This window comes from Sebastes umbrosus, chromosome 3 (genome assembly GCF_015220745.1).
Source record: "Sebastes umbrosus isolate fSebUmb1 chromosome 3, fSebUmb1.pri, whole genome shotgun sequence".
In the NCBI taxonomy this organism is placed as follows: domain Eukaryota; kingdom Metazoa; phylum Chordata; class Actinopteri; order Perciformes; family Sebastidae; genus Sebastes; species Sebastes umbrosus.
Genome location: NC_051271.1, coordinates 32,519,354 through 32,544,762, shown reverse-complemented (window position 1 = coordinate 32,544,762; position 25,409 = coordinate 32,519,354). Strand labels below are relative to the sequence as shown.

The window sequence follows — 25,409 nt, the reverse complement described above, 5'->3', positions numbered from 1 at the left end:
AGGTCCCCTTTAATTTGTAGAATTTTGTATTTATTGTAAGTAAATTTGCAGCATGTTTTTGTATTTGGATGTGTTTTCTCTAGTTGCAACATTTTTCTAAATGTTGCGCATGTGTCGTCAGATTGGTGAAGATGCTTCATTTTGTCTATTTGCATGCGTTTTCTTAATTTGCAGTTGGTTGAGCTCTTAGGTCCACCATACCTATCTTCATAGTGCAATTCATCATCTCTTATTGTACTGATTAACTGTTTCTTTGACAATGTCTTAGAGACACTTCAGTCTCGCATTGCATGTAATTACAGGCACAAGATGTGATTTTATTCCCGTGCTACCACACGGACTCAAAGACATGCTCTCTTCTCTCACCTACAACTGCACAAAACCACATCAAAGAACACACCGGCTAGCAAGCTACAGTACGCACTAATTATTAATACAATGAGACAGGTTTAAAATTCATGCATATCTGGAGCAGTGACCTCTGCCGACATGTAGATTTATCTTTGTGATGTATCTGCTGTGACTACAGCATGGGAAGGCAATAAGCGGCACAGTTTTAAAAAGTAAGAGGGGATTTATCTGTAGTGGTGGTGAGTAAGTCGATGATAAATGGGTTAAACAGATGCTTTCCTTTGAAGGTAAATGAATTAAAAACTAGGGGAAATGTGTAACTGGGTCAAAGTGGAACAGAACTTAGCTTCGTGGCAAAAATGCTATAAAAAGGAAAGACCTGCCACGACAGTGACGCTGAAACTATACCACAGAGGCGGCTTGTTGTACTTTACCAGGTGTTTGTATTTCTGTGGGCAGATTTTGTCACTGTGATAGCATCCCAACCATGCAAGATGCAGTCACGAAAGTTTACATATGTGTAGTTGAGATCAAAATGAAGGTTGAGTTTGAATATGGCCGTGGTCCAAGCAAGAGGGTGAGAGAAAGGTATAAATGCACAAAAACCCTGTTCAAACCTGGCATTAAGTCCTGAGTGATCGGATCACAAGTGGACAGCTTTAAGTGCAGGTGTGCATGCACTCAAGACGCATTGAGGACGCACTGAGATCCGATCGCTCAGACCACATTCGGAGGTGGCCTCGGCGACATATGGCCACATTCTTTTGGCAGTGTGTACAAGTTAGGCCCAACTACTCAACTGACATCCCGCTTGGATGTGGCAAGGTCTCACTGCGCTCCTCGTGTGAACAGACAGGCAGACGCGAAAGCTTGTCACAGCGTAGAAACTGCTTCTGTGCTTTACTGTATCCTGTCGCCACAACTGTATTTTAGACTATTCAGACTATCAGACAAGGCATGGGAAGTGTATTATTATCACACTGTCGGTGATATGCCGGTGTTTTTGTTCCGGGGCTCTGCACAGACCTGACATCCACCCATCTGCCCACTTGCTCGCTCTCATCCCCGGCTCTGAAGCTCTCTGTACCCCACTCTGTACCAAAGGCGGGTGGTGATGTTGCGGCATGGAGGTCCCCGTGGAACGCCGGTAGACAATAATGTTATATTTTGATGTTGATAAAAAATTTAACCGAATTCATAAATATGTAAGATATCACTACTGACATTCATGTAATCATACATCACAACGTGTGTGTGTGTTTACTACGAGTTTATTTGCATATAGAGCAGTGAAGTGAGATCCCATCACAAGTGGTCACTCATGACGCATGTGGCGATACATTCTAATGCCAGGTGTGAACAGACGTACTTAGAGCTGTCCGCTTGTGATTGGATCACCCGGCACGCATGTTGATGCCAGGTCTGAACAGGGCCACACACACACACACACACACACACACACGCACACACACACACATACACTTTAAGCCCCCGCTTTATGCCCTTGGCCCGATGTCACAGCACAAAACTTCACAGGTGTGTCGTTGACATCAAAATGAAGGCTGAAATCGAAGATGGGTGTGATCCAAGCAAGGGCTCCGGAAGTAGGGGGATAGGAAGTGGACCTCTCCCCTAAACACACACACACAAACACACACACACACACACATGCTTTACACCCCTGGCCCTATTTGGCGTCGCTGCTGGTGTGATCCCATCGCAATATGGTTTCTAATTATGAATGTAGGAAAAAGTGTACTAGCATTATGCAAAAGAAGAAAAAATAATAAATCAGGAATAATGATGTAATGACATGCTAAATGTGATAAAAATATATAGGCTAAGAAATGCAGCCAAAAAATAGGGCTTATAGATATACAGTAAATCATAACGGTTATAAATTACATGTTAAATTAAATATAAAATAGTTTGTATTGTACGTTTGTATACATTTGTATCTGCTGGTTTATACTGTGCTGTTTGAGTATACTGCAGTCTGAGCAGTGCACAGGGGGATAATCGCACACTGCATTGAGCATATAAAATGCAAATAGTGATGACTATGCAGAAGGTTAATAAGCAGTTTCAATCACAGGCACGCTACCCTTTGATATGTGCGGCTGTAAAGAGGATATATGAAACAGATGAAGGACAAAAAGTTCAGGACTGCCATCCTGCCCTGACCCATCCCACTGCTTCAGCAATCAATTCAGCTGTAATTACCAACAACGGCATCTGTCAGAGATCTGTATCTTATCTGAATGGGCGATTTGATAAAAGGGTTTATCAGTGGAAATGACTGCTGAGATCTTTACCACGTCAAGGATGCACAAGGGTATTTGAGGTCAGGGTTTCCACAAGAACAGTAGCTTATCAGATGAAGTACTGTTAGATGGAACGACAACAATGTTGGACAAAGTTTTTCTAGCGAGAGGAAATGCTTTACCTGCAGTACCGCAACTACTGTGTAACAAAATAAGCTAAATAACCAAAGTAAAGATATCTCAACATAAAGATAAGATTAATTAATACATTATTTTGCATAAAAAGGTGAGTATATACTGTAGTCTGAAACATACCGGCACCGTATGACACACATCAAAATAGCCGCCGCTGTTATGCGCGTTAGAACGAGGGTGCTGTAGTTTATGGATACAATGTTCACATCCTTTTTGTAAAATATTTAGTCAACTGTTCGTCTTAGCTTTTTTGTGAACACATATAATTAATGAAACATTATTTAAAAGTTTTCTGAATCTGCCCTTTTGATTTATAGAATATAATTTTGCAGAGTAAACATTTCCAGAAGAATTAAATGTCCAGACGAAGGCTGTGATATGTGTAAATAATAAAATAATAATTTAACCAGTAATAATACTGGTCCAAAATAATGTAAAATTACATAGTTTTAAGTCAAAATACTTCAGATTTTCTTGAGGGGGGACCCCCAAACCCAATATCTCCTATATATCGTCTTTTATTCACTGTAGAAATTCAGAAAGTGTCTCTTTATCCTGCTGCATAATATGTAGGAGCATCCTGACTGCTCCTAAAATCTTAATGATGCCCTACTATAGGCTACAAATAACACAGGAAAGCCCTTTAACTATTAACACTAAACACACCCCCCTAACCCTATAATGTTCCAGTTGGAATAGTATTGTAGTATTATAGGCCTTCTACAGAAGATGCATAGCCCAAGTATAATAATATAACAATAAAACCACAGCTGATTATGACTGACACAGTATAACACACTTGAATAATGAATAAATAGGAATAAGTAGTTGCTGATAACAGTCAATACACACACCAACATTTGAATAAGGGAGTACTGGGACTTTTTTTTTCTCACTTCCAGCACTTTTTAATACTGATGCTGTAGAAAATATGTAAACATTAATGTAGTTAAATGTTATTAAAAATAAGATCAGTCAGAGCAAGAATATACTCTTACAGTATATTCTTCTTATTCTCTAACAATAACAGTAAACTAAATACAACAAGCATCTCTCCACTGCTCAACTAAATGTTCTCTTGTTTCTTTCTTCTGCCAGAAATAACTTTTAAACAAATGCTATTATACCAAATATTCTCTCGCTGCGCGTCCTCTGACAAGCATTTCAACAATGAGGAGTCAGTGACAGACATCATATAGTTATCTGGCTCAACGGTCTGGCAGAAATGCAAATAGTATTTTTCAGATATTTTCAGTGTAATATTGACTCTTGTAGGTGCAGGAGTGTCATTTTTTCCATTTCTATGAAACATTTATGTCACAGTATTTCAGCTGGTAATATTCTACTTTTGACTACATCTATGTGACAAAATAAGTTACTAGTTAGTAAGGTTTTACATATATATATATAAAACAAATATATATTGCAAATATAAAATGATGTGTGTGTTTAAAGTCGGATTTCTGGGCTCTCTTTTGTGTGCAGAGATGGTGGTTAGTTGGTGTGCAGTGGTTGAGGCAGGTGGTTTATTTAGTTCATTCAGTGGCAAGAGCAGTCGAGAGTTTCTCTTACTTCCCATACAAGGACTCTTTCTGTCCTTGGCTGAAGTTGAATAGTCTTTTTTGCTTAGAAAGGTAAGTGGCGGCCATGATAAGAGCTGGTTGAAAGCTCTTCCATGGAGCTGTTTTGTAGCCTCGATTTCAACATTTTGGCCATAGCCATCTTGGTTTTTGGCCGCCGTCATCTTGTTTTTTTGCTACCAGAAGTGACACGAGAGGGCGGAGCTAAGTACAACCGAATGCTGAATAAGACATTTTTAGGCAACCAAAATGTTACATTAACTGAAAACACACTGTTAAAGGGTTAAAGTTGAAAGATAAAAACATGGACAACACCCAGACCGGAAATGCTGTATCAACCCATCAATCACAAGGTAGCCACACCCTAAAGCATACCCTGCTTTATTTAACTCTAAATGGGACCATAATCTACTAAATGAACATCATGCTGTATTGAAGAAGACTTGAAACTATAGCGATTGAGACCATAAACTCATGTTTACAATGTTTACTGAGGTAATAAATCAAGTGAGAAGTAGGGTCATTTCTCATAGACTTATATATACAATCAGACTTATTTTTGAAACCAGAGGTGTCGCCCCCTGCTGGCCATTTGAAAGAATTTAAGTTTAAGGCACTTCCGCAATGGCTCCACTTTTCAGAACCAGTGGTTGCCGCCTGATTGTACAGTATTGATTTTATCACTGTACAAATTTTCAATGTGTTAGTAATAATGTTGATAAAAAAACATATACATCCATCTACAGTATATAAACCTAAAGAATTATTTGTAAAACATGTATAAACATTATATAGACAGATATATGTAACACTTTAATTGTTAATAAATGGTTTGCAAACCGTCTATAAACATTATTTGGATGGCTATTTTAAAGTTGCAACTGATGATTATTATACCTTGTTGAATGGTTAATACTTACTTTGTAAAGCTATTGTCTGCTTTAGCTTCGATACATTGTAGAATTTATAGACTGATTATTTCATATTACACAAACTAATGATAAAATTGCAAAAATCATAGATTACTAATTATTAGTACACATTATTAATTATCATTTCATCATTTCTTAACAGTAAAATAATTATGAACTAAGTTTAATTAACTATAAATAATAGCAATTATAAAGTGTAACCTTTACTTCTTGCACGTTAATATTATTACACAGAACGTGACATTTTCTAACTCAAATGTAATGTAACCTGCATTTTTAATTAAAAAAGTAATAAAAATGTCAAAATAATAATTGACAGCGGGAGTTGTACGGTATCTCTGTTTGCTTGTTCCCGAACATGAGGATGAGAAGCTGATTCACACAGATAATTTAATACTTAAGGTTACAGCTGCTCACTGGGAAAGTGTATCCTTCCCTGCAGGTGCAGCATCATTCATCTGTCTGTGTGACACTGACATATCGTGTGACATTATTAAAGTTGAGAAATGTTCCGTTTCGAGCATGCAGGGATGTGCCCATGGCCACATCCAAAACGCCATGCCTCCCCCACTCTCCCTCCCACCCTCTCCCCTGGTGTGTGTGTGTCTTTCTCTCCTGGTGTTTCTGTTTCTGACTCCTGGTGTCCGGCCTTTTCTCACCCTGGGTGTCTTCATTTCTCTCTGCTGGTGTCTGTCCCTTTCTTTTCTCCTAAATCCCACAAGATGTAAAAGATATAAAAATAGTTTTCTCTTTCAGTGATGACCCATTTGAGATTCCATCAAATGATTAAGAGAATGAACTTGTGTTCATATCAAATTGCTCTCAGCATTACAACAACCACATTGAACCTTGTTAAAGGTGCTCTATTTGATATCCAGAGCAAACACTTATTTGCTATGTGAAGATATGGAGGAGTAATGTCTACCTGAGCAGAGAATGAAGACACTCTCCCTCTGTGTGTGTTGTAATCCGAGCGTGCTTTGTTGACATAGCCAGGCTCGCCGCGTGTGCCTATTAACCCATGTTCGTGCATGTGAGCGTGCCCTACTGGTTAGCTCACAGAAGTTATGTTTTCGTTTCGGTTTGTTTTTTTGTCAGCAGGATTACAGAAAAAACTACCAGGTGGATTTCATGAAACTTGGTGGAAGGGTATTGCATGGGCCAAGGAAGAACCCATTAAAATTTGGAGTGGATCCGAACCACAGAGCAGATACATGCATTATTTTCTAATTTATAGAAACAGCCTTGGCGGAGGTCTGCACCCTCCGAATGCCCTTCTGGTTTTCATTGCTTTTGTCTTCACAAGTCAGTTTCGAGTGGCATGGCGAGATGGCAAAGCTGCCAGGTCAAGGAAAATGTTCTAGCCCAAGAGCCTCTAACAAAATGTGAAAAGAAGAAATGTATCATTTAAAAATGTGGAGAAATGTCCCCTGAATAATTTCAGCACTTAATAAATTCCCCAAAAAGTTGCAGCGTCATTAAAACTTGCATCCCATTCTTCACAATAAGTGCTTTACTTTTGACACTTTGGTTGATTTAACTTTAAATATGTGTGTTATAATTGGCAAACGAGGCCGTGTGAAGGAAGAAGAGATCTCAGGGTAAGCACTGATGTCACAGAGGTGGACAGGACTGACTCGTTATTAGCCACTGATGCAACACACCTGGAGACGCCAGAAGAGTTACAGTGGATCATTGATTTGTTGTTTTGGATTGTGTAAAACGTTTTCCATCCACCTGTCTACCTTTTAACAGTAGTTTACTCTATGGTGAACAGTAAATTTCAGACACTCATGAATCATTGTCATTTTGCCTCATCATTGACGGGTGTCGAGTCGCGTAATGGTAATAGTTGTACTCTCCAAATCACGCATGGATTATTTCATTGTGTAAGTCATCATATGCACAATAGCGCTTTCAATTGTCAAAATCTGTCGAGTGTATACTGTATATACCATGAATATATACAATGAATATCCAACACAGTCTCACGGTAGTTTGTTAAAATACTCACAAAATTTAATCTATTTGATTTGTGTACATGGACACAAATTTCCCTTTTTTGTGATGCTCCACACAACTTTCAACAACATATATTTCGTGCACTTTCCAACAAATGTCCAGCAACACTTGACGCACGTGTCAATTTCCGCTCCAGTCTTTTCAAAATGAAACTACTTAAGTTAGGTTTAGGAATAGATCAACTTGGTTAAGCTTAGGAAAGGTTTGAGTTGGTTAGGCTTAGGTAAAAAAACTACTTAGTTAGGCTTAGGAAAAGATCGACTTGGTTAGGCTTAGGTAAAAAAACGACTTAGTTAGGCTTAGATAAAGATCAACTTGGTTAGGCTTATGTAAAAAAAATTACTTAGTTAGGTTTAGGAAAAGATTGGGGTTTGGTTTAAAATAACAACAGAAGTGGCGTAACTTAAGTACGGAAGTTACGTGAGAAAACCTACTTAGGAGAAGATCGTGGTTTGGGGGCGCACTGGTAGCTCACCTGGTAGAGCAGGTGTCCCATGTACCAAGGCTGAGTCTTTACCGCAGCGGCCGGGGTTGAATCCGACCCGCGGCCATTTGCTGCATGCCATCCCCTTTCTTGCTTCCCCTTTCATAACTATACATGTCTCTACCCATTGAAGGCTAAATGCCCAAAATATTTGCTTAAAAAAAACAAAACATCGTGGTTTGCGTTTATATAACTCTGGAAGTGCTGGCGAAAGTCCTGTGTTTTTTGACCCACTGATCCACCCCGATTTCCTCCATATCCTGCATTCGCCGCTCTTAATTTTCCTGGTTCACAATTACATGGATTACATACGAATTGATTTTGTGCTATCCAGCACACATTTTTTTTAAAATTTGTGTCTATGTACACGATCAGTACATTAAATTGCGTGACTATTTCAAGAACTGCTGTACGACTAGGCTGGAATATCAATACAGTAATATGGATTTCTTATAATGTCTGCTAAATTGAATGTCAAGTCAGGTGAATCTTGAACTTCACTAACGAATGGGGAGTGTCACAAATCTCACATCAACCAACCACACATTCTATGATAGCTACCTGTCCTGTGCTATTCATGAGTATGGATTTTGCCAAGCATATTTATAGAGCTTGACCACAACAGAATCACTACAATTTCTGAACATGGAGGAACCTGGCCAGGTAAATAATGAACCGGGGCAACTGCCTGCCTGAGGAAGAGGAAGATGAGTAAGGATCTGTGGAGGTGTAGTGAGGGGAAGACAGCAGAATAGAGGAAGACGAGTTGACTGAAACAATAATTCAGACCGGGATTTTGACTCAATCCCAGGCCACTCTGTCCACTCCCACTACTAACTTTGTAGGCTACCTATTTGTTGATGTAACGGGTATAACAGTTTTCTCACATTTTCTTAGTTAGATCACAGCAAATGTGTATTCACCTGTCTGGAGTTCAATTTCCTTCTGTGTACACACATACATACAATGAAACTAAACATAAACTACAGCACAAAAGTGGCCTAATGACTGTGTGTGTACACCTATACACTGAGTCAATGGAATTTAACTTTAACTACATACATCTTTGTTACCTAATTAGCTAGCTATGATGGGTCAGGCATGTTGTGTGTGTGTGTTTTAGCTATTGTTTGGACTGACCTGGTCCCTTACTGGCAAACATGTTGCTTATTTTGCAGCATTTAGCTAACTCTGTGGCAAGGGCCTTTCTCTTTTTTATTCTCTCCGCCTCTGCTCCACCTTCCCTTTTCTTCTGAATGTCCATTTCGCTGGGCGCCGTCATAGACTGTATATAAAAAGTGGACGTAGTCACCATGACGTCACCCATTGGTTTTTACAGACTGCCATTTTGAAGCCTCAAGCTCTGCATTTTGGCCATCGCCATCTTGGTTTTTGGCCATCGCCGTCTTTTTTTTTGTAACCAGAAGTGACACGAGAGGATGGAGCTGAGTACGACCGAACGCTCAACAAGACATTTTTAGTTGACCGAAATGTTACAATTAACTTTTATGAACTGAAAACACACTGTGAAAGGGTTAAAGTTGTAAGACGAAAACGGGGACAACACACAGACCGGAAAAGCCGTAGTAGCAACCCGTCAATCACAAGGTAGCCATGCCCTAAAGCATACCCTGTTTTATGGTCTATTTCACTCTAAATGGGACCATAATTTACTAAATGAACATCATGCTGTATTGAAGAAGACTTGAAACTAGCAATTGAGACCATAAACTCATGTTTACAATGTTTACTGAGGTAATAAGTCAAGTGTCATGGTCATTTTCTCATAGACTTCAATACAATCAGACTTCTTTTTGCAACAATAGGAGTCACCCCCTGCTGACTATTAGAAAGAATGCAACTTTAAGGCAATTCCGCATTGGCTTCACTTTTCAGAACTGGAGGTTGCCAACTGGTCACTGTCAACAAATCACATCTCGCAGATTGAGAAGTTTGGCTTGCGAACGGAATCTGTGGCCCGAGTGCATGTGCATCGCGCCTGATGCGGTGATTCTGAATGAGGCCTATCGACTCATTCCTGCTTGCTGTGTTATTGCTGGTCCTGCAGTTTGCTGTTCACAGCAGGCAAAAACAACTCTCAAGCCACCAGGAAATGTCCCTGGTGCCGCAAGTGAAGGAAGAGGCAGAAGAGTACAAAAACATAAAGCTGTCCTAGATGAAATACGGGCCACAATTGTGGACCATGAACCATGGCCTAACAATGGCAGAGGCTGGCCGCCGAGTGCAGCCTAATGTCAACCGTGCTACAGTGTCTTATCGAAACATTCCACAGGGAAAACAGGTATGTACTCAGTCAATACTTGAATTATTCATATTCCAGTATTCCAGTTTTAGCAATACAGTAGAATTTAAGTAAAATAATACAGTAGAATAAGGTAAAGTCAATAAGCCAGAATAAAAGTCAATTTTTTCATGTCTGAAACTCGTGCTGTAAGAAATACATAAGGCAGACAGTACATCATAGGACACTGCATTACAGTACAGTACATATTCCGTAATAAACAATCCAGTGTGTAGACATAGGCCACGACCTCATGCTGGTGGCAGAATAGCAGTTTTTACACCTCAACAAGGGCAAGAGATCCACAACGTGGTGGTGGTGGTGAATAATGCTATTACACTGAGGGAGATCCAGAGTGCAACCTTACAGGTCAATGTTGTCTTTCAAAATGTCAATTCTGTCAGTATCTCTGCAATAGAGTGTTGAAAAGGCATCAGATGACCATGAAACAACTCTACAAGGTACCATTTGAGAGAATGTATGACAGAGTGAAGGAGCTGCGGTGCCAGTAGGTAAAGCAGTGCTATGCACTACACCTGGGTTTCCCTTTTTTATGGCCTGTATATACCTATTGAAGTTGCAGAGAGGAGCACATGACATTTTTACTGAGCTGTAACTGTATGATTCTTGATATTTTGTTTATTGTATCATAGAGAAAAATAGAGCTGAAAAGAAGTGAAATCCCTCACACTCTTGTGTTTGTGGACGAGGCTGGATTCCATCTGGCCAAAGGCAGGAGACGAAATGTACTAGGCCACCGAGGCATGGAGAATGTGCCAGGCCAACACTAAGGCAATATTACTATGTGTACTGCAATATCAACACATTCTCACTCCCAACTTGTCAAATACCGACGCTTGGTCAGTGCCCCTCGGCATCGAGACCGACGCATGGGATATCCCTTTTGGACTTGACTTTTTACTTCTAGAGGATCCGGGGATGGCATGTCAATATACGCTCATTACATGCACAGTGTCCTTTCAAAATAAACTTCTGTTTTCACAGGAAGTTAGGTTTCCACAAGAGTCTCAGCTTTCCAGTGATACCCAATATATGTAATTCCAAGACTGTTTAGGGACCCCAGTATGCAGAAATATTCAAACACACCATTTGTACAATAGGCGAAAATAACACATTTATACTGCACTCAAAAACTGCATGGTTTTTGCCCAAAACTGCATGTGATCATCATAAAGTGGGCATTGCCCGTGTAAAGGGAAACTAGTGGGTACCCATAGAGCCCATTTTCATTCACATATGTTGAGGTCAGAGAACAATTGTGGTCATGCCAGTTTTTGCTGACCAAAGTTTAGCCTTACTTTGGAGCGTTATTTAGCCTCCTTCCCGACAAGCTAGATAGCACATTGATTATTAACATGTGGGCCGTAAGCTTCCGTTCCCTCCCACTAAACTTTCTCCAATGTAAATCCAGTGAAAAAACAAACAAATGGCACCCTCTTTATTTTTCTACCGTCTGACTTTCAGAAGAACAAACACTTCTTTTTATCCATCATCAGATCCATCTATGCAGCACATCTGTCTCTCTGTATTCGCCCTTCCCCGACCTGATTTGTTTTGGTCCTTCATCATTTCCACACTCCTCTTGTTCTCTCTCCCACTCTGTTATTTCCTTTCTTTCCCCCTTCTGCTTGTGTGGAGGGCTTGCAAACAGACATCACTGACAATAAGAGCCAATTCACTGTCAAGAAGGTCTGTCTTATGTGTGTTTGTCTGTGTGTGTGTGTGTGTGTGTGTGTGTGTGTGTGTGTGCGTGATTCTGAGTGTTTGTTTCTGTCGAGAGTAATGCAAGGTTAGAGGGAGAAAATATTTGCATATTTGCTATCTAGTTTTATACAATTGCTGGTCGTTCAACAATCTTTGAAACAGCGAATGACAGACGGGAGAGACACAGAGAGGATTTTGAGTGGGCATTGCTCCTTCTGGTTTTGATGTTGGGGTCAAGTTTATTTACTAGGAAAATCAGTGAAGATAAATACACCTGAAATTCGTGGTAGATTAAAGTCCTGTGCAAACAGACTATGCATAAAAGATGATTGCTTCAAGACACCCACATGCTCACACACACACACAAACATAATTTTAATCAGCCAAATATCAAGGTCTGCATACTCTGTTCCATGGTTACCAATCCCTGCGCCAGCAGCTATGGAGTGAATTAATGTGTACCATGAGATTTTCTCAAAAGTAAAGATAATCTGTGTCTTCATTACGTTATAATCCCAAAACATTATTGTAATTATCATTATGATTAGACTAATATAATGCATTATGGAGGAAAACGGCTATTGATTTTTGCCTTGCACCACATTCCTACCTCATTGTTATGAATACATGTAAGATAGAAGAAAAAAAATCAATGCTTAGATGTGTGCACCATAAATCCCAGTTTCTTGTCAAAATGTAATAATCTTATTAAAATTGTGTACAACTGCTCTTTAATATGCAATATATTCTACATTTCTTCTCAATTTTTATGCAACTTACTTGTTGTTGCAGAGAGCCATGATTGTTTATTTACCGTGAAATTAATAATCTTGTTTTCATTATCATTTGTTTAATTATTTACTCTCTTTGTCTCCATTAAATACTAAACATCATAAAATGTGTTTTTAAGGGCTGATACCATTCCCCCATTCACTAATCACCCTTTTGAATGTTATCAGCCAATTGAATGGGCGTTATCGGTGGTTATCACTACCATTCTAATGCTTCAGACGGGCCAAACTGTACCTACCAGGTTGTGAAAGTGAAACTAACTAATTGCTAACTAGGTTAAGGCAACACAATTACTTGGTTAGGTTTAGGAAAAGATTGTGGGTTGGGTTAAAAGAGGTATGCTTGTTACGTAACTTACGTAACTTGGTGTTAGTGAAGTACGTAGGTTGCGTAACAAAAGTTCGGTAAAATAAGTTATCTTTTGGTTTTACATGGGACACAAACAGCTGTCTCCTGTGTGAAAGTCCTGTATTTGTTTTACCCATCCATGGCCATGGCATTACTATTCGTATCAATGATCAACCATGTGAAGAGATGACAACGGCCTTCTGAACCTACTAGTAGGTGTAGCAGGCCCTTTTCTTTCTTTCTTTTGAGAACAATATAATCATTTTTCTTCCACTTTTAGTCATTTGATGTTTGTTTATTTTAGTCAACAGAAAAGACATTTTATGTCCCCATCTTTGTCATGTACAGTTACCAGTTAACGGTCAGTTAGTAAACTTGATAGATTGTTATCTTAGCTCGGTCGCTAACTGGACAATAAGTCCACAGAGTTTATTCAAAAGACTATATAAATTATATATTTTTTTATTTTATTTTACAGAGGAGGTTAAATAAAAATGAATGGTGCAACACAGCTATGATGGGTTCTTCTATTTTGGACTCTCAGGCCCAATTTCACATGTCAAAGTCAAGCACCAACCTCCGGGACTGAAAAATTAAGTTAACGCGGACATGCAAAAAACTGCAATTCCTTGAATGGCCACTTGACTTTACAGTAGAAATAAACATGTTTACGGCCTGGTACAACAAAGGTTTTGGTCTATATAGCTAATTTCCCCGTTCTTGACAACTGTACGTGGGGTCAATTTTTATATAACTCATCCGTTTGAATTATAGACTTAAAGTTATGTACAATTAAGGGCATGATCGCTTTGTGTGACAGGTCGCTTCCACTGCTTTGTTCAGCGTCCGGTTGTGCTAAAAGACACAGTCGACTGTTAATTTCTTCTGGTAGGTACATTTTATTTAAAGCCTGTTTCTGGCTAACCAAAATTAGCATCCCCATCAATATCACAGTTAATGTGAATTACAGATGCACCTTACTAACTAAGCTAGCTAGCGCTAGTGTTTGCTGCTAACGGTACCTGACCCTACAGGGCCTCACTCTTATCCCGCTCCACCCTCTCGTCCAAATATGGTCACCTCTGGTTCCTGAAAAAAACAAGATGGTGATGACCAAAATGCCAAATTGAAAGCTTCAAAACGGTAGTCCTCACCCCTAATGGGTGACATCACGGTGTCTACCGAACGGACCATTCACACAGATTTTGATTGAATTGTTTTTAACGCTTGGTGTGACCTTCACACTGTGTTTTTTTTTTTTTTGTGGTTTAAAAGTTTTATGAGATGCTATTTGGCAAGAAAAAGCTCATTCTAACACGTTGGCATCAAAACAATTACTTGAAACATGTCTGTGGTTGGCTAACGGTTGGAGAGATCATTCCAGCAAGTTCACCTGAGTGTGTCCATAGATCTACTTGCACTGCTTTTACCTTTGATTCAGTTTTGTAAAAATTCAGTTTCACTTTGTTTTATTATAAGTTTCTCCCCAGACTTGCTGCCTCTCCTAGACAAACATTTGTAAAGAAAAGTGAGATCATTCTTTAGTCTCATGTGGCTCTAACCGCAGAGAGCCATTTACTCTGGCAATGAACACTAATTTCAAATGCTTGGACAAGACAAACACACTTTCGGTGACACAGAGGGACAGAGAAAGAGGCATTATCATTCACCAGTTAGCTTATAAATCCTCAGCCAGTTGTTTTAGTGCTGCTGACTAGGAAGGAGGAATGTAAGCATTACCACCACAGACATGCTTTATGTTCCCTATTACACTGACTAATTGAATGTTTGTCTATATCTAATGAGGTGGGTTGCCCCTGGAGTATTTGTATATCTGTGTGTGCAGGGTGTGTATGTGTGTAAGTGAGTGTATAAGATATCTGTTGTCAGCAGATTCTTTTTGGTGTAGTGCGATTTTGGTCACCACTTCGGTCCGATAAAAACACGTCTTAGTGCAAACAAAAGCGCACTGAGCTGTGTTATGTAACTACCGTTAAGGAAGGTACGTAACTTACGTAACAAAACTATGGTTAAATAAGTAAATGTTAACTTGGTTTCTAACAGGACACAAACAGTGGTCTCCTGGGTGAGAGTCCTATGTTTGTTTGACCCATCCATCCTCATACGTAGACTTATATAGCTCTTCATACTACATCAGTTCCTCTGACCATCTAATAATGACGCAGATGGGTTTACATTGGAGTTAGTTGAAAGCCCTTTGCGACTTTAAAGGGCGCCTTGGTGCGTCAGTATCAGACGCTGAGGGACACTGACCAAGCTGCAATATTTGACAAGTTGGGATTGAGAACAGGTTGAAAATACACATGTACCCCAACCAAGTACTGTAGACTGAATAGTATATCTGTTCATGTGTCCATTCAAAACTGACATGATAGAGCCCAAGCCATCAATCCCTGTGATTTAACTGGTGGTAGAATGGAAAAGTTGGCCAATCATATGATCCTTGCCAATTTGTCAATCATCCGTCAGTCGTCATTATATAGTCCATGGCAATCAAAAGCAAGCAGTTCAATCCACCTACCTCTCAGGCGGCAAGAAGAGGGAACAAAGAGGACGTGCCACATGAAATTAAAGACAGAATGTCACTGTGCCAAAAGAGGAACACTGTATGAAAGTCAGAGTCTTGTACACATGTTCACTTTAATAACTTCAGGCCTTATTTTAACAATCTATAGCGCATAGTCTAAGTGCATTTCGGGCTTGTCCAACTCCACTTTTGCTAGTTAAGCGGCGCAAAATCTGGGCGCAAAGTAAGGTGCAAGGGGCAAAGGAGTTGTATTTAGTCTCTTAATTAATCATAGGTGTGTTTTTGGGCATAACAGGATTCAAACCAATCAGAGTGTCATCTCCCATTTCCTTTAAAAGTCAGGTGCACCTACACACTGGTGCATTGCTTTTTAAAAGGCGGATTCAGCAAAGTGGAGAAGCGAGTCATTTTCTGCTGAGGAAACAGGATCTGTACATGCGCAAAGTGAAAGTACGTGAGCAGATGTATGTGCATGGCCGGTGGACCCTCTTCCTCTGCTATCTCCCAATCCTCTGTTCCATCAAAAGCTCTATTTGACTGCATATGAGCAAATGCACCGATTTCCTATTTAACCGGTACAGGCGGCACAGGGGGCGCATTATTCATTGTATAATAAAAAAGCACTAGGCTAAATATGATAAACATGTATTGATAAATAATGAAAACTGGATAACGATGTAACCCACGGGGGGGCTCGGACCGGCTGAGCGGAATCCTGTGGAGATGCATTACGCGCAGTCGGGCACTGCCAGAGAGGCGGTGCGCAACACGCGGATCCATCAGTCTCAAAATGCCGCCATTTAGGAAGAGAGGGCCCGCAAACTTTGAAGTAGCCTATGACTACACTCGCACACACAGAGGGATGAGGAGAGGAGATGCCACAGAGGCGTGTGTGCACCGCGATCTGTCCGGTCACCGCAGTCATGCCAGAATGCCTGGTAGTCTTACTTCATAATATTTCATTATATTTTGATTTGTCACCTGCCGCCTGCATTTTGTGTTGTCCTTAACATAAATAAAAACATTTTTCTAGTGCCGACACTGTGTTTGACTGAGGAAGAGGAGAGCTTCTGCGCGTCTCTGAGTGTGTAACGAGAAGAGTGGGTGCGTGTTGTGAACCTGCCTATGTATAAAATTAATGTAGCTTCATATCTATCTGAATAATGCGCCCTTTAAAAAGCAGAAAAATACTGTGCCAGGTTTTTGTTGGTCAATGGCGCAACCGCTTTCTGCTGCCTCAAGATAGCTATGCGCCAACAAAGCGCCTGACCACACCTCATTTTAAGACCAACACGCCCATGGGCGCAAGTATATTTGCTACAACTTGGGCGCACGGCGTAAAAATGACAACTGCGTCAGTCTGAAATTACAGTTGCGCTGCGCTGTGCGCCGCTTTGCGCAGGGTGTTACATAGGGACCCTCATGTCTTTCTGTTTCTCTCACAAGCAATTCCAAATACAGGTCATAAATTTTGCAAATGTTTGCAGCAATAACAGCTGTTCAGTAAAGACAAGCTTCTCGTATTTATGATTAATTGCATGATAATGTGAAGGAAATGTTCCATCTATTTCCCCAATTATTAATGTTCCACACTCTAGAGAGGGGAGTCGTCAGGGCTGAGCTTGAAGTGTACACCACTCCTGCTATTTATCTTCAGATGAAGCTTTCCCATGGCCATTGTTGGAACGATTTTTCTAGGGATATTTATTTCTTTTGAGCACAAATATTGTATTGTAAAGTCTTCTTCCATATTGAGCCCTGTCTTATTTTGGTTGTCTTTAAAGTAATGTTGTCAAAGTTAACATGATAATAATGCGTTAACGCAAATTAATTTTAATACCCCTAATTCCTTTAACGCATTAATGCAACTTGCGATTATTAGGTTGTAGCGGGCTCAGTTTTAAAGTTAGATAAAAGATGGATTAAAGAGGCTAAATAACATTCCAAAGTTGAGCTAAATTTTGTCAAGGAAAAACTGGCATGACCATTTTGAAAGGGGTCCCTTGACCTTTGACCTCAAAATATGTTAATGTAAATGGGTTCTATGGGTACCCACGAGTCTCCCCTTTACAGACATGCCCACTTTATGATGATCACATGCAGTTTGGGGCAAGTCATAGTCAAGTCAGCACACTGACACACTGACAGCTGTTGTTGCCTGTTGGGCACAAATATCCCTTTAAGGTACATTTTGAACAGATAAAAAATGTGTGATTAATTAGCGATTAATTGCAATTAACTATGGACAATCATGCGATTAATCAAATTAAATATTTTATCGATCGACAGGCCTACTTTAAAGCTGCATTAATCAATATGTTATTATGTGAAAGGTGTTGCTCCTATTGATGAATCTACAGAGAATTATCCTTGAACTCTGCAGTTTCTCTCAGCTCTGCAGAGCATTTTAGTGTCTTTCAGCCCGTTTTGTTTTTTACAATCTGCAACTTTAGTGTTTTGTTTCAGTCTCATATGTACCCACTGTGCACTACCTTTCCAGCACCAAGAAACAGACAGATAAAGTTAGCGACTAGCTCGTAAACATAATGGGAGCACTTAGCAGCGAAAGAGCAAAGAGAGCAAATACTGGACTTATATTCGTCAGGGGACCAGAAACACGACAAAATAAATGCTCATGTGGCTCTGTGCCTACTGGATGTGTTAATGGATAAAAAGGTTTGCTGACATTCATTAGTGCAGGTTTAAGCTTTTAAGCTAACTGCAGTGCTGTTCTGTTTTATGCTCAGTGCTCAGGTGTTGATATGTATATATGTATGTGCAATTAAAACATAATATAGAATTTGATCAAATAAAGTATAAGTGATTTTTATTTGTTTGTTTGTTCGTTTTTTTCATAAAAAATTGCCAAAGGAGCCATTATATGTAATTGTGTGTGTGTGTGTGCGTGTGCGTGTGCATGTGCGTGTGCGTGTGCGTGTGCGTGCGCGTGTGCGTGCGTACTGGTGCCACTTCATTACTGTCTGTATGTATTGAAGATATCAGTACAAGTTTAAAAAGGAATCCCCTTTACTTGTCCCCTCTCATAAGTATTACCTTGTGGATGATTTTTTTTAAGAATTTCAGCAAGCTCATATATTTCATTGCTGTAATTTCTCCAACAAATTTCAAATAAACAGTGCTCAAAGTGGGCCGGTACTCACCGGTATGCAGTATCGTCACTTCTTCATTTTACTCTTTGGCGTACCATAACTTTCTTGAGTACCGGCACTTCTCACAAGCTGCCGTTGCTCTTTCTGCCCTCATTCTGTCAGGTTCTCTGGGAGATTCATAATTGCGATTCATGACGCCGCAACGCCGCGCCTCATAAGCCGAATGAACATAAAAACTATGTGGAGATCGTCTGGAAGAGCGTACGCACGGCACGGGGGGGTTGAGATCAAGGATGCTGTAACTTATTGGTACAATGTTCACGTCCTTTTTGTAAAATAATTAGTCAACTGTTCATCATAACTTTTTTTTAATTTGTGAACAAATTTAATTAATGAAACATTATTTAGAAGTTTTCTGAATCTGCTCGTTTAGGGCAAACATTTCCAGAATAATTAAATGTTCATACGAAGGCTGTGATATGGGTAAATAATTAAATAATAATTGAACCATTAATAATAATAGTGGTCCAAAATGATGTAAAATTGCATAGTTTTAAGTCAAAAACCCTTGAATTTTCTTGCGGGAGGACCCCCAAACCCAATATCTCCTAGTGTCTTTTATTCACTGTCGAAATTCAGAACGTGTCTCTTTATCTTGCTGCATAATATGTAGGAGCATCCTGACTGGGACACTGCTCATAAAACCTGAATGATACCCTTCTGTAGGCTACAAATAACACAGAGGATAGCACTTTAACTATTAACACTAAACACACCACCTTAACCCTATAATGTTGCAGTTGGAATATTATTGGAGTATTATAGGCCTACTACAGAAGATGCATAGCCCAAGTATAATAATATAGCAATGAAACCACAGCTGATTATGACTGACACAGTATAACATGCTTAAAGAAAAAAATAATAAATAGGAATAAGTCGCAAGAAATTGTTGATAGCGGCTGATACACACGCCAACATGTGAAGAAGAGAGTACTGGCACTTATTTATTTTTTTCCATTTCAAGTACTGCAAATAATAGGTAATAATCAAATATAATAAAAAAAGAAATGTAAAACAGTAGTATTGGTTGAGTTTTAAACCACGATTATGGAATAAATCCACTACAGCATTTTCATAAACTGAATTCTTGCTGTGACTGCAATAAACAGATCTGCTCGAGTGTGATTCATACAGAGTGACTCTTCAAGGAAAGCCCCTGGGTGTGCTGTCCAAAATGGGACTGAGCCATCTGATGTGGTTGAGTGAGATTCACATTTGGTGTTTTTTTTTTTTTTTTTTTTTTTTGGTAGCCTCGCTTGTTAAAATTGAAACATAACTCTTGGGTTATGTTTGGGTTCCATTATGTAGCTCAGTTCTAATGAATTGTAGGTTTGACTTATTCACAAACCCACTCTGATGTATATTTAGATGCACAATCACAAACAGTCATGTTTTCATGACTTTTGAGGACATTACATTGACTTACATTACCCTAACCCTAACTGTAACTGCTACTTGCCTAATACTAACCCTTACCCTAAACCTAACCTTACCCTAACCCTAAACAAAGTCCTCCCCCTAAAATATAATGATCTATGTGATGGGACCATGCAGTTTGTCCCCATTTGGAAGGCAAGTCCCCACAATGTGAAAGTGTAAACAGGTCTATGTCCCCACAATGTGGGTAATACAAGCCCACATACACACACACCTTTTTTTTTTCTTTATTTTTACCTCCGATTGATTTACACGTCTAGCCAACAAGGCGCTCGTTCTTGGAGGACATTAGGGCTGAAAATGGTGTAGAGCTATTGATCAGTTGTGAGGTATGACATCACACAGTGAAGTGTTGTGCATGTGTCTTCTTTTAATGTCCACAATTTATGTGTATTTGCTTACTTTTAAGATGCACTTTGGTTATATTTTGGTCACACACAACTGTGCATGAATGCATGTAGCCACGTACAGTGTGGAGCATTTGTCTATTCTGTGTATATGTGTGTGCATCTGTGTCCCTGGCTGACGGCCGTCAAAGGACCCAGGTCATCTGAGGACACAATTCTGTCCTAATAAGCAGGAAGTGGAGGAAAGCACTGATGTCAGCAGAGTCTGAGGGAGCTGCAGCGGACACAGGCTAGCCTGGCGTGTGTTTATAGCAGCACAATCTATCTACTCAATATCTATGGTCCTGAGCCTGCATAATCATATCAGCACTGATCTAAAAAGCCACACATGTTGCGCGCGCTATCTATTTGGAGGCTGGATTTATTGCATCTAACGTATCCTCTAGGGAGCTATGTATATCTGTGTGTTTGTGTGTGCATCTCTCTATATGTGTGTGTGTGTGTGTGTCAATACTATCTTAAATCCCCTGTGTTCCAGGCCTAGTTGGTGTAATTCAAGCTGATCTTAATCTATTTTCTTCAGTCTCGTCTCCCAGTAAAGAAGAAGTAAAACTACAATGATAGGGTCAGGGTCATTTCCTCCTGCTAATGGCTACTAATAGGTTTTGTTACAGATAATCTGGGTCTAATGATGTGGTTATTGGCCTCTCACACTTTCTCTGGGGTCAGACTCACTATTGGAGATCCTCGTGTCAATATATATGGTCAAGTCAAGGGCTTCCTGTCTAGTGACTGGACAGACAGAATGACAGGCGTCGTGCAGGGTTTGGGCTAAGCTACATTACTACACCGCTGACCTCAGAAGTGAAATAGTCCCCTCTGGAGCTCAGTCACTTGGATCAAATGACCTCTTTCAAATTTGGGGGTACTGGAGAGGTCAGAGCAGTTTCTACTAATGACTGTGATTTGAAAGACGTTCAGTGGCAAACAATACTATATTTATTATATATAGCATACACTTCAACGCTTTCTTTTAGGTGGCTAAAATGTGTTTTTCTGCTGTCCCCATACACAGCAGTGTGTTGCTTTGCACTGGTGTCGGTGCTTCTGTCTGTATCTTGATGCTGGGGGCACGCCGACAGTCATCTACTGTAAGTAATACACATATATGGATAAATACCTCATACAACCCCACTTCAAAACACCTAAACCATCCCTTTAAACGTCCACTGAAGCTTCCGTGCCACTGAAGAAATTAAAAATATCAGCAGACTAAAACATCAGATCTGCGTTGAATGATAAGGAGACTGTAATATTCCTCACATAAATACTGTACATCAAAGCAAACAGAAATGACATATTAACATGTTCTTTTTCTTCCCACCGTTTGAGGTTTGACTGGTGCTCTTTCAGTTACGTCACCTAGTTACTTTCCTTATTGCATAATTGCACCTGACTGGAGAAATAGCACCACTCTCTGCTTATCTCGATGAAACCAACTCTTACTGTAATATTTGCATTGAAAAAATAGTATATATATGGATACTATTATAACTATTTACTTACATACTTACTTACTTATTTATTTATTTATTAAACTTTTTTGCCCGGGCACTTCCCAGAAGAGCATAAAGTGAGTAATGGACATAAATGCAAGTTAGAAAAATCCAGCACACAGATTTTGAGAGCAATCTTAAACTTTTTCATGTCAAGAACCTCCAAAATCGATGTCCAACAGACCACAGACCATGGATGTATAAGAGGTTGTGTCCTGTGCTTTTGCCCTGCGTGTTAGTAAATAGCCTACAACTACATTAAATTATGTTTATGTTATGCTACTAGCACTACTAGCTACTGGCCGATAGCCGGTTTCGGAACAGAGATGTTAATACATCTACCACGGTACATGCTGACTGCATACAGCCCATAGGTGTATTATAAGGTAATAAAGTGATGAATTACAGCCAATATATCCATTATTATAGCCGCATACAGCTAGCGGGAAGCTGGCAGAACCAGATATGTCATTTAAGTGCACAGGGTGGCGCAGTTCTATGGGTCTGATGCAGGTTCATTATGCCAAGGAAAATAACTCTGGATTCAGCTATTAGTTGATTTTACAACTTCTAGGACATAACGATTTAAATGAGGGCTATGTTCGTTTTGAGAAGTTGATTAACCTCAAAAAAAAAGATTCTCTGATATACAGAAGTCTCTTTATACATCCATGGCCATGGACTCATTGGTGTTTATAGTCCAAAATGGCGGCAGCACTACCGCGAAGACAAGAAGTGTATACCATTTCAAACCATTGCCGGAAGTTGTAACGTGTCATCTTTGTTATAGAGCATCTTTGTTTTGGTCATTTCTGCCTGTGACTCAGGTGTTGGGTTATTTGTGATTGATGACTCGCTGGTGGGGCAGAAAACATGGTCCTCCCCTGTGCAGAGTCAGTGCCAAAATACTCTCCCCGTGCACAAGACCCACTGCCTAATCTGACCCCTCCAAAATAATTTTATGAAACACAGACACAAAACAGTGTATTATCTGTGCTCCATTTTGAAAAAAAGTTGACCTGCTGCAGACGTGGGAGTAAACAGTGGCAACGTTTTGTGACGCTAGAATCTTGAGAGTAGGCCATGGTGATTTATGAGCTGAGTCTGTCTGAGTGTGAATTTATGTGTGTGTGTGTGTGTGTGTGTGTGTGTGTGTGTGTGTGTGTGTGTGTGTGTAAGTGTGTAAGCAAGGTTGCGCTCTACTTTTAAGGTCATGCCACCAGCCGTCCATCTCCTGCATCCAAGGCTTCTCATTTGAATCACACAGATGTGCACACTTAAACACAAACGCTCTTAAACACTCACCTTGAAGGGATAGTTTGGGTGTTTTGAAGTGGGGTTGTTTGAGGTACTTATCCTTAGTTAGTGTATTACCTACAGTAGATGACGGTTGCACACCCCCAGTTTGGAGAAGCAGACAGGAGTTACGGCACAGAAGCAAATCAATGTACTGCTGTGGACGGGGCTGGCAGCCAAACATATTTTAGCGACCTAAAAGAAAGGCTCACCTAAAGAATCAATATCACTTTAAGTGACGCTATATTTAGAATATTTTTACCACTTTACCTTGCTTATCAGAGAGCCCTTTCTGACAAAGAATTGAAGCCATAGTAAGCCACCAGACCCCATTGAAAAAAACAGTGATTTTAATTTGGTCTACCGCTGCCTCAATCGGTTGGTTTGTTTGTGTTATTGGGTGACTTTGGGGAATCTGAACTAACCAAACTCACACAATAACACAAACTAACTAACCAATCGAGGCAACAGTAGACCAGCAACTCCCGTGTTCTGCAGTGTGAAATTACTGTTTTTTTCAATGGAGTCTGGTGGCTCTGGCGGGAGGATACAACGGCTTTAATTCCCTGTTGGAAAGGGCTGTCTGATGGCAAGGTAAAGCGGTGAAAATATTCTAAATATAGCGTACACGTAAACCGATATTGATTTTTTTAGGTGAGTTTTTCTTTTAGGTGACTAAATGAATTTTGCTGCCGGCCCCTTCCACAGCAGTATGTCGGTACTCCTACTTGCTTCTACAAACTGGGGGCGTGATGACCATCATCTAATAGGTAATACACTGACTAAAGGAAAAGTACTTCATACAACCCCACTTCAAAACACCCAAACCGACCTGTTAAAGCCTCAACCAGTCTTCCATTGACAATGACTCACTACTCTAGGGTTCAAAGGACCAGGTAGTTTTCCCTACAGTAAGTTTAGAAGTTAAATCCACTTTAGGTGTTTTCCAAATCAAATTCTGCACAGGCTTCTGTAAGCACTGATAAGAGATAAGAAAGGTGTGTGTGTGTGTGTGTGAGAGAGAGAGAGAGAGAGAGAGAGAGAGAGAGAGAGAGAGAGAGAGAGAGAGAGAGAGAGAGATATTGACTTTAATTGATTGCCCTCTTTTGTCCAATTTGTCCAGTTTATAACAGTTTATAACTTGGTTCTTATTTTTGTAGTTCTGGTCATCATTCATATCGGAAGCAGCAAGACTATCAGACAGGTGTCCGATAGTCAAACTTATTTGGAAGATGTTGCCAATTTGTCAGATTTCAGAAAAGGAAGCATAGTGTTCTGGCAGAGAACTGAAGTCACACTTCCATTAGCTGATTGGCATCAGCTGGTTTCATTCTTGTTTCATTGACAACAGTGGCTCATTCACAGCTGGCTGGCTATTAGCTGACTAGTTACTTCCAATCATATGTACCTCATGGCCATTATAATCTGACACTTTGTGACATAACTTGGCTGATACGCTAATGCCAACTCTGCCTACTGCCACTCCCTCCACCACCCCAACCCCCTCCTCATATGCTCAGATTTGGGGATTTTTGTATGAAAAAATCAGAACCACTCTCATATCATATCTTTCTGATAAATATAAGGCTATAACCAGCAGCCAGTTAATTAGCTTAGCAAAAAGACTGGAAGCAGCGGGAGTCCAGTTACTGGCACCAATAAAGCTCACTTATTAACATATTATATCTTTGTTGTTATTGTTGTGTTTATTGGCTCTGAACAGTTGCCAGGCAGCGATATTATGAATCCTACAATAGCGAAGGCATAACCCTCCCTACTCTGCCTTTGATTGGTTTACCCTGATAATCTTACCCTAACACTAACCAATCTCACTCATCATGCCTAAACCTAACGAATCCAACCAACGAAGGCAGCGAGTACTAGCCAATCACAGGAAGCGTAGGGCGGGTCATACCTTCACTCTACCAGGATTCGTAATTTAGTTGCCAGTCAACCAGGGGAGACTCCAGGAAGTTACTGTTTGCAGCCTGGAAATAGTTCTGCACATATCTATGTGTAAAATGGCAAATTTAGTTTTTGACACTTTGGTTTTGGTA

The 25,409-nt window shown here is 40.0% G+C and overlaps 1 long non-coding RNA gene across 1 annotated transcript; it reads right to left on the bottom strand.

Moving 5' to 3' along the window:
* Positions 1 to 2,516: 2,516 nt before the first annotated feature.
* Positions 2,517 to 21,723, bottom strand: LOC119485538. Its single transcript, XR_005206297.1, has 4 exons — positions 21,572 to 21,723; positions 8,969 to 8,975; positions 3,017 to 3,019; positions 2,517 to 2,530 (listed from the first exon to the last, which is right to left on the bottom strand). It is a non-coding gene; the product is annotated as an uncharacterized LOC119485538 (long non-coding RNA).
* Positions 21,724 to 25,409: the final 3,686 nt, after the last annotated feature.